The sequence below is a fragment of the Metopolophium dirhodum genome, unplaced genomic scaffold (genome assembly GCF_019925205.1).
Source record: "Metopolophium dirhodum isolate CAU unplaced genomic scaffold, ASM1992520v1 scaffold10, whole genome shotgun sequence".
In the NCBI taxonomy this organism is placed as follows: Eukaryota; Metazoa; Arthropoda; class Insecta; order Hemiptera; family Aphididae; genus Metopolophium; species Metopolophium dirhodum.
Genome location: NW_026869897.1, coordinates 82,628 through 92,627, shown reverse-complemented (window position 1 = coordinate 92,627; position 10,000 = coordinate 82,628). Strand labels below are relative to the sequence as shown.

At 60.0% G+C, this 10,000-nt stretch overlaps 2 non-coding genes across 2 annotated transcripts in view; both read left to right on the top strand.

Annotated features, from left to right (window-relative positions):
* Window positions 1-7,504: 7,504 nt before the first annotated feature.
* Window positions 7,505-7,661, top strand: LOC132953294 (5.8S ribosomal RNA). Its single transcript, XR_009665565.1, has one exon. It is a non-coding gene; the product is annotated as a 5.8S ribosomal RNA (ribosomal RNA).
* Window positions 7,662-8,026: 365 nt separating this feature from the next.
* Window positions 8,027-10,000, top strand: part of LOC132953301 (large subunit ribosomal RNA) — a 4,205-nt gene continuing 2,231 nt past the window's right edge. Inside the window, exon 1 of the ribosomal RNA XR_009665570.1 lies at window positions 8,027-10,000. This exon is cut by the window's right edge and continues 2,231 nt beyond it. This is a non-coding gene — a ribosomal RNA (large subunit ribosomal RNA).

Genomic DNA, 10,000 nt, shown 5'->3' with positions numbered 1-10,000 from the left:
CAGACGCAATTTTTTTTTCAATTCCGTGTGGCCGTACCACTACGCAGCGACATAGGATTTATTTGAGATAATTATTTTTCACGCGCGGTCGCCTGGACCGACGGACCGACGACTGCCCCTCGGCCGCGGTTCGTCGCCCGGCAGACGCAATTTTTTTTTCAATTCCGTGTGGCCGTACCACTACGCAGCGACATAGGATTTATTTGAGATAATTATTTTTCACGCGCGGTCGCCCTGGACCGACGGACCGACGACTGCCCCTCGGCCGCGGTTCGTCGCCCGGCAGACGCAATTTTTTTTTCAATTCCGTGTGGCCGTACCACTACGCAGCGACATAGGATTTATTTGAGATAATTATTTTTCACGCGCGGTCGCCTGGACCGACGGACCGACGACTGCCCCTCGGCCGCGGTTCGTCGCCCGGCAGACGCAATTTTTTTTTTCAATTCCGTGTGGCCGTACCTACTACGCAGCGACATAGGATTTATTTGAGATAATTATTTTTCACGCGCGGTCGCCTGGACCGACGGACCGACTTTTTTTTTTTTAAATTTATCTGCCTTCCTACTACGCGCTAGCACGTGTGATTTGGCCGAAGATTGTTCGGTTGATGGAAAAAGTTATTACAGCAAGTGGATGTGGTTTACCGGTATTATTCGGTGCGGGCATTCGGCGAGCACGTCCCCGCGGACTCGGAGTGCCGTACGCGGAAATATTTTTCCTCGACGGGCGAGGCGCGGAGTCGCCCTTGGTGCGCGGCGGCGTCCCCGTGACCGGATCCGTGGACACTGTGCCCTTCATCGATTGCCGATTTTTTGTCTGGTCGGCGTTCGACGGGTGCGAGGTGGACTAACGTAAAGAATTATTACGTCCCGCGGACTCGGAGTGCCGTACGCGGAAATATTTTTCATCGACGGGCGAGGCGCGGAGTCGCCCTTGGTGCGCGGCGGCGTCCCCGTGACCCGGATCCGTGGACACTGTGCCCTTCATCGATTGCCGATTTTTGTCTGGTCGGCGTTCGACGGGTGCGAGATGGACTAACGTAAAGAATTATTACGTCCCGCGGACTCGGAGTGCCGAACGCGGAAAAATTTTTCTTCGACGGGCGAGGCGCGGAGTCGCCCTTGGTGCGCGGCGGCGTCCCCGTGACCGGATCCGTGGACACTGTGCCCTTCATCGATTGCCGATTTTTGTCTGGTCGGCGTTCGACGGGTGCGAGGTGGACTAACGTAAAGAATTATTACGTCCCGCGGACTCGGAGTGCCGTACGCGGAAATATTTTTCCTCGACGGGCGAGGCGCGGAGTCGCCCTTGGTGCGCGCGGCGTCCCCGTGACCGGATCCGTGGGACACTGTGCCCTTCATCGATTGCCGATTTTTGTCTGGTCGGCGTTCGACGGGTGCGAGGTGGACTAACGGTAAAGAATTATTACGTCCCGCGGACTCGGAGTGCCGTACGCGGAAATATTTTTCATCGACGGGCGAGGCGCGGAGTCGCCTCTTCCTACTACGCGCTAGCACGTGTGATTTGGCCGAATAAGATTGTTCGGTTGATGGAAAAAGTTATTACAGCAAGTGGATGTGGTTTACCGGTATTATTCGGTGCGGGCATTCGGCGAGCACGTCCCGCGGACTCGGAGTGCCGTACGCGGAAATATTTTTCATCGACGGGCGAGGCGCGGAGTCGCCCTTGGTGCGCGGCGGCGTCCCCGTGACCGGATCCGTGGACACTGTGCCCTTCATCGATTGCCGATTTTTGTCTGGTCGGCGTTCGACGGGTGCGAGGTGGACTAACGTAAAGAATTATTACGTCCCGCGGACTCGGAGTGCCGTACGCGGAAATATTTTTCATCGACGGGCGAGGCGCGGAGTCGCCCTTGGTGCGCGGCGGCGTCCCCGTGACCGGATCCGTGGACACTGTGCCCTTCATCGATTGCCGATTTTTGTCTGGTCGGCGTTCGACGGGTGCGAGGTGGACTAACGTAAAGAATTATTACGTCCCGCGGACTCGGAGTGCCGTACGCGGAAATATTTTTCATCGACGGGCGAGGCGCGGAGTCGCCCTTGGTGCGCGGCGGCGTCCCCGTGACCGGATCCGTGGACACTGTGCCCTTCATCGATTGCCGATTTTTGTCTGGTCGGCGTTCGACGGGTGCGAGGTGGACTAACGTAAAATATTAATACGGCAAGTGGATGTGGTTTACCGGTATTATTCGGTGCGGGCATTCGGCGAGCACGTCCCGCGGACTCGGAGTGCCGTACGCGGAAATATTTTTCCTCGACGGGCGAGGCGCGGAGTCGCCCTTGGTGCGCGGCGGCGTCCCCGTGACCGGATCCGTGGACACTGTGCCCTTCATCGATTGCCGATTTTTGTCTGGTCGGCGTTCGACGGGTGCGAGGTGGACTAACGTAAAGAATTATTACGTCCCGCGGACTCGGAGTGCCGTACGCGGAAATATTTTTCATCGACGGGCGAGGCGCGGAGTCGCCCTTGGTGCGCGGCGGCGTCCCCGTGACCGGATCCGTGGGACACTGTGCCCTTCATCGATTGCCGATTTTTGTCTGGTCGGCGTTCGACGGGTGCGAGATGGACTAACGTAAAGAATTATTACGTCCCGCGGACTCGGAGTGCCGAACGCGGAAAAATTTTTCTTCGACGGGCGAGGCGCGGAGTCGCCCTTGGTGCGCGGCGGCGTCCCCGTGACCGGATCCGTGGACACTGTGCCCTTCATCGATTGCCGATTTTTGTCTGGTCGGCGTTCGACGGGTGCGAGGTGGACTAACGTAAAGAATTATTACGTCCCGCGGACTCGGAGTGCCGTACGCGGAAATATTTTTCCTCGACGGGCGAGGCGCGGAGTCGCCCCTTGGTGCGCGGCGGCGTCCCCGTGACCGTGTCCGAACCACCGCGTGTGAAAATTCGATTTTTTTTTTTTCACTCGACGTCCTCGGTTATTCGTCGGTGCCGGGGTGGTGCACATGACGGCAGCCCCGGCGATGTCCGTCGACACGATTTCGAATTCAACTTTTCGAACGTAGTTTTTCCGTGTGCAATAACTCGTTAACCGTTGGTTCGATCTCGACGTACCCGAGACGTGTTCACGTCGTACGTTCCGAGTACTATAGGACACCGGTGTCCGCGACATTTAAATCGGTAATCCTTTATCCGCGGCCGTACCGCTACGCACGGAGATAGACCGATATTTGATTTTCGCTTAACCGCTACGCACTGTGATTGACTGTATTCCGACGGCGGGGGTCTCGGTCAACCGTTTTCACGGTTTGCCGGTGACATCGACCGTACCGTTCATCACGGGCAGACCGCAGAGTCGTTGTCCAGGGATATCCCCCTTTGCCGAAAACCTTTACCGCGTAGAATTTCTGCGCTGACCGCGACGTTACAGGGGTGATTACCGTCGCCGAGCTGCGCGCCCGCCGTACCGTCTCGTCGCACGGACCACCGTGTGTGAAAATTCGATTTTTTTTTTTCACTCGACGTCCTCGGTTATTCGTCGGTGCCGGGGTGGTGCACATGACGGCAGCCCCGGCGATGTCCGTCGACACGATTTCGAATTCAACTTTTCGAACGTAGTTTTTCCGTGTGCAATAACTCGTTAACCGTTGGTTCGATCTCGACGTACCCGAGACGTGTTCACGTCGTACGTTCCGAGTACTATAGGACACCGGTGTCCGCGACATTTAAATCGGTAATCCTTTATCCGCGGCCGTACCGCTACGCACGGATTTTGTGATTTTCGCCTAACCGCTACGCACGGTGATTGACGGATTTTCGATTCTCGGCTAACCGCTACGCACGGTGATGGCGAAGTTCCTTCGACTCGGGTGTACCACTACGCGTGAATACCCCCGTCGCACATTGTGAAACTCGAGATTTTGTAAATTTGTGAGCGACTCGGTCGTCGGCGTTCCGCCGGCGTCCGATCGCCAATCACGTACGACAGCAAAGCCACGGGCGACGCCGAAGCCGACGCGTCCATCGCCGCGCACCGGTCTGCCCCAGTCTTCGGAATGGTCAGCAATCCAGTGCCCTTCGATGGTATCCGTCCAAGTTTCGGCGACCGACCCATCTCGCACGCCGAGTGGCAAAACTCAACCGGCGTCGCAGGCCCGCCTTCCGGTGGGCCTCCGACGCGCAAATCGTTTTTTTCAAAAATCGATGACGACTCCCGTTACCGTTCCGCAAGTTACGAGCTCTCGACGCCAAAACATTCCCGCCGCGGCCGGCCATCGTCGCCGTGCCCGGCGGTCGCCGGGGCGAAGCCCCGGGACGACGGACTTCGCGTCGCGTCCCGGCTTCCCCCACGATCTCGGCTGGGGGCCGTTATAAACCTGGCGAGAGGCGCTAGCGCGGTAATTCTCCGTCCGCTGAAAACGGACGGCGTACGCGCTAACCCCGACTCTCGTCAACGCACGGGTCACGTCGCGTCGGGCGAGCGCTCGCTCTCCGCGTGTGTTCGGTCTACCGCACGCGACCGCCGCCGCAGTCGCCCCGCGTTCTGCGGGTGCTCAGTGCGGCGCTCGCGTCGACCGAAGCGCGCGGTTTACGGGCGCCCGTCCGCGCACGTATCCCACTCGAACCGCGGTCGGTCGTGCGCCGTGACCGTATACCGGTCACGGTCGTTTCGACCTTCCTCGGCGTCGGCTCGCCCACGGGCGGACCGGCGCTCGGACGCACGCGTCCCGAGACGAGTGTCCGCGTCGTCGTCGCCCCTTGGTCGGCGTCGCCGCGGGGATCCGTCACGGGACGCAGTTGTTGTAAAACCGAGATCCCTGGTTGATCCTGCCAGTAGTCATATGCTTGTCTCAAAGATTAAGCCATGCATGTCTCAGTGCAAGCCGCATTAAGGTGAAACCGCGAAAGGCTCATTAAATCAGTTGTGGTTCCTTAGATCGTACCCAAGTTACTTGGATAACTGTGGTAATTCTAGAGCTAATACATGCCGACAGAGTTCCGACCGTCGCGGCGCCCTCGGGCGTCGCTCGCGGGAGGAACGCTTTTATTAGATCAAAACCGGCCCGTCGCGGCGCGCTTCGTGCGCGTCCCGATCGCGGCCCGCGCAAAGACCTGGTGACTCTGAATAACTTCGAGCTGATCGCACGGTCTCCGTACCGGCGACGCATCTTTCAAATGTCTGCCTTATCAACTGTCGACGGTAGGTTCCATGCCTACCGTGGTGGTAACGGGTAACGGGGAATCAGGGTTCGATTCCGGAGAGGGAGCCTGAGAAACGGCTACCACATCCAAGGAAGGCAGCAGGCGCGCAAATTACCCACTCCCGGAACGGGGAGGTAGTGACGAAAAATAACGATACGGGACTCATCCGAGGCCCCGTAATCGGAATGAGAACACTTTAAAACCTTTAAACGAGGATCAATTGGAGGGCAAGTCTGGTGCCAGCAGCCGCGGTAATTCCAGCTCCAATAGCGTATATTAAAGTTGTTGCGGTTAAAAAGCTCGTAGTCGGATCTGTGTCTGGGCGGTGCCGGACCACCCTGGCGGTCCGTCGTGTCGCGGCCGGCCGTGTCGCGGGACCACGTGTCCCGTCGGCGCGGTCGTCGTCGCGCTCGTCAGCCGTCTCGGGGTGTTAGTTACCGGCACGTCGGCCGGACGTATTGTCGGCAGGCGGACACGTGTCTCGGGCTTCCGGCGCGCCGCGCGGCCACGCGTCGCGCGGCCGGTCGGGGTTCGACGACGGCGGCCGCCTACTCCAATCTTGCTGCGCGGTGATCTTCACCGATTGCCGTCGGCGGGCCGACACGTTTACTTTGAACAAATTAGAGTGCTCAAAGCAGGCTCAAATCTGGCGGGGCGGCTTCACGGCCGTCTCGTCAAAAGGCCCTGAATACTGTCGCATGGAATAATGGAACAAGACCTCGGTCCCGCGCATCTCGCCCCTTCGCGGGCGCGCGAAATCGCCCTCCGGGGCGTTTCCGTGCGCGGGGCCGCCGGGCCGCGGGCGCCAGTCGCCCGCGCGTCCCGCCGGGCCGGTTTTCGGGACCGGAGGTAATGATCAACAGAGACGGGCGGGGGCATTCGTACCGAGACGTTAGAGGTGAAATTCTTGGATCGTCTCGAGACGAACTGACGCGAAAGCATTTGCCAAGTACGTTCTCGTATGATCAAGAACGAAAGTTAGAGGTTCGAAGGCGATCAGATACCGCCCTAGTTCTAACTGTAAACGATGCCAGCTAGCGATCCGCCGGCGTTTCATTAACGACCCGGCGGGCAGCTTCCGGGAAACCGAAGCTTTTCGGTTCCGGGGGGAAGTATGATTGCAAAGTTGAAACTTAAAGGAATTGACGGAAGGGCACCACCAGGAGTGGAGCCTGCGGCTTAATTTGACTCAACACGGGAAACCTCACCAGGCCCGGACACCGGAAAGATTGACAGATTGAGAGCTCTTTCTTGATTCGGTGGGTGGTGGTGCATGGCCGTTCTTAGTTGGTGGAGCGATCTGTCTGGTTAATTCCGATAACGAACGAGACTCTGTCCTGCTAACTAGGCGGGTAACCCCGGGTCGGCGTGGTGCGCGGCGCGGGCGGTTTCGGCCGTTCGTGTTCGCGTACCCGTCGGCTCGGCCCGGTATCCCCGAACGCGTTCGCCCGTCGTCCACGGCGGTCGTCGAGCGCGGCCGCGCCATCCGCGTCCCCGGCGTGCGGCGGGGCGTGTGTCGGCCGGGGGGCAACCTCCGGTCGGCGCGCGTCCGTCGTGCGTCGGGCTCCGTGGTGAAGCGCGCCGTGTTCGCGGCCGTCGCCGGCGGATCACGATACGTTACTAGGGCTACCGCCGGCTCCCAGGAGCTTAAACTCTTCTTAGAGGGACAGGCGGCGGACGAAAATAGCCGCACGAGACTGAGCGATAACAGGTCTGTGATGCCCTTAGATGTTCTGGGCCGCACGCGCGCTACACTGAAGGAATCAGCGTGTGTTAACATTCCTGGGCCGACAGGCTTCCGGGTAACCCGCTGAACCTCCTTCGTGCTTAGGGATCGTGGCTTGCAATTTTTCCACGTGAACGAGAATTCCCAGTAAGCGCGAGTCATCAGCTCGCGTTGATTACGTCCCTGCCCTTTGTACACACCGCCCGTCGCTACTACCGATTGAACGGTCGCATTGAGGTCTTCGGAGTGGACGCGCGTTATTCGGCCCCCTCGGGGGCTGGGTCGTCGCGCGATCGCGAAGATGACCGAAATCGGCCGTTTTAGAGGAAGTAAAAGTCGTAACAAGGTTTCCGTAGGTGAACCTGCGGAAGGATCATTAGAGACGGGCCCGCGGTACCGGCAGCACTTGCCGGTCTCGCGCGCGCCTAATCCGACCCCGTGGCCGCGTGCGCTCGCGACTAGCTCGCCGACCGCCCGCGCGCCGCGACCCCCGACCGAGCGTCGACCGAAAGATGGTTAACGTCGAAAGACCATACGGGCCCCGCCGTGCGTCCGCGCACGGCGCGTGGCCGGTAGAAGTTTCGTCGACAAAAAAAAACACCCGACCCCGAACAGCGGATCACTTGGCTCGTGGATCGATGAAGACCGCAGCTATCTGCGCGTCGTCGTGTAATCCGCAGGTTATACGAACATCGACCAGTCGAACGCACATTGCGGCCTCGGAGCCCGCGGGTCCCGGGCCACGCCTGTCTGAGGGTCGTATACCGGATACTCGGCCAGACCGATGCGCCGCCGGCAGGCGTCCGACGGCGGCGGCAGTCCTCCCGGGGACTGTCCGCCCGCCCGTCGGCCGCTCCGGTGGTGCGAGATTGGCGGTTCGACCGTGGAAAACCGCGCTCGCGCGGCCGCCTCCGGTCGTCCGCCCAAGTTGTGACGGCAAACAGTCACGGGTTCTCGCGTCGTCAAACGGCACGTCCCCGTCCGCCCGCCGCGCGAGCGCGGGCCGGGTCGGCTGAGAGTCCACGGACCTCTCCGGCTTCCGAGACGCGGACGCGGACGGTCACCGTCGGGGAGCGCGGACCGCAGGCTGCCGTGTAATTTAAAAAAAAAAAAACCGATACGTTCCGACCTCAGATCAGGCGGGACTACCCGCCGGATTTAAGCATATTAATAAGCGGAGGAAAAGAAAACAACCGTGATTCCCTTAGTAGCGGCGAGCGAACAGGGAGAAAAGCCCATCGCCGAATCCCGCCGCGCACTTTTGTGTCGCGGCACCTATGGAGTTGTGGCGTACGGGCCGGCCTCGTTGGCCGGGGCGCACGTGACGGTCCAAGTCTCCCTTGAACGGGGGCCATGGCCCGCAGATGGTGCCAGGCCAGTAGAGGCCGTCACAGCGTTCCGGGATCGGACCGCGCCTTCGAGTCGGGTTGCTTGAGAGTGCAGCCCGAAGTTGGTGGTAAACTCCATCTAAGGCTAAATACGGCCACGAGACCGATAGTTTACAAGTACCGTGAGGGAAAGTTGAAAAGAACTTTGAAGAGAGAGTTCATAAGAACGTGAAACTGTTCGGGGTGTAAACGGACAGAGCCCGCGAGTCCCCGCCGGGCGAATTCACGGTCGGTCTAACCGCCGGCCGGATCTTTCGCTCGGTTAGCGGACGTCGCGACCGTTGGGCGCCGGCCGAAGGGCTTGGGTGGCGTTCGTCGCGGCGGTTGCGTTTCGGCGTGACCGTTCGCGCCGAACCCTGGTGCTCCTGGTCGGCTCGCCCGACGGCAAGAACCGTCGACGCGGCCCCGTCGCAGGCGGGGTCCCGTCGGTCGGCGACGATTTCGGGCTACTTTCCGACCCGTCTTGAAACACGGACCAAGGAGGTCTAACGTGTGCGCGAGGTCAACGGTGATCTTACGAAAAACCACGTTTGGCGCAATGAAAGTGAACCGTTTACGGTGCGGACGATGGCCTAGCGACCGAACCCACCGGCGTTCAAAGTCGCGCTGGTCGCAGTCCGGGGGCGTCTTCGCCAGGTCGGCTTCGGCCGTCCGAGGGCGCACCCTTAGCGCACACGTTGGTACCCGAAAGATGGTGAACTATGCCTGGCCAGGATGAAGTCAGGGGAAACCCTGATGGAGGTCCGCAGCGATTCTGACGTGCAAAATCGATCGTCTGAGCTGGGTATAGGGGCGAAAGACTAATCGAACCATCTAGTAGCTGGTTCCATCCGAAGTTTCCCTCAGGATAGCTGGCGCCGATGTGTCCCGCCCGTTCGCGGGCGTACGGACGCCGGTGGGACTCCGCGCTGTACGGCGCGGGGTAACAACACGCTCGTAACACGGAGGATGTCTCATACGTAAAGCGAATGATTAGAGGACATTGGGGCCGAAACGACCTCAACCTATTCTCAAACTATAAATGGGTGAGATCGCCGGCTTTACCTGGTACACCGCGTGAACCGCGTGCGAAGCCGGCGACGGAACCCTAGGCGCTTAGTGGGCCATTTTTGGTAAGCAGAACTGGCGCTGCGGGATGAACCGAACGCCGAGTTAAGGCGCCGAAATCGACGCGTATTCAGAGACCATGAAAGGCGTTGGTTGCTGATGACAGCAGGACGGTGGCCATGGAAGTCGGAATCCGCTAAGGAGTGTGTAACAACTCACCTGCCGAAGCAACTAGCTCTGAAAATGGATGGCGCTGGAGCGTCGTGCCTATACTCGGCCGTCGACGGCATAGTGGGGCCGGTCGTCGCTCGCGGCGGTCGGTCCCGGCAAGCCTCGACGAGTAGGATGGCGCGGCGGTGTGCGTCGAAGGGGCAGGTCGCGAGACCGCCTGGAGCCGCCGTCGGTGCAGATCTTGTGGTAGTAGCAAATACTCGAGAGGGGCCCTCGGGGGCTGCCGTGGAGAAGGGTTTCTTGTGAACAGCCGTTGTCCAAGAGTCAGTCGATCCTAAGCCCGGGGGAGAGATCCTCGTACCACGGGCGAAGGCGTTTTCGAATCGCCCTTGGGGCGAGAGGGAATCCGGTTCGTATTCCGGAACCCGACGCGGAACCCGCTCCCTAGTGTTCGGGGCTCTTTTGTCTCGTCTGGGTAACCAGAATGAACTCG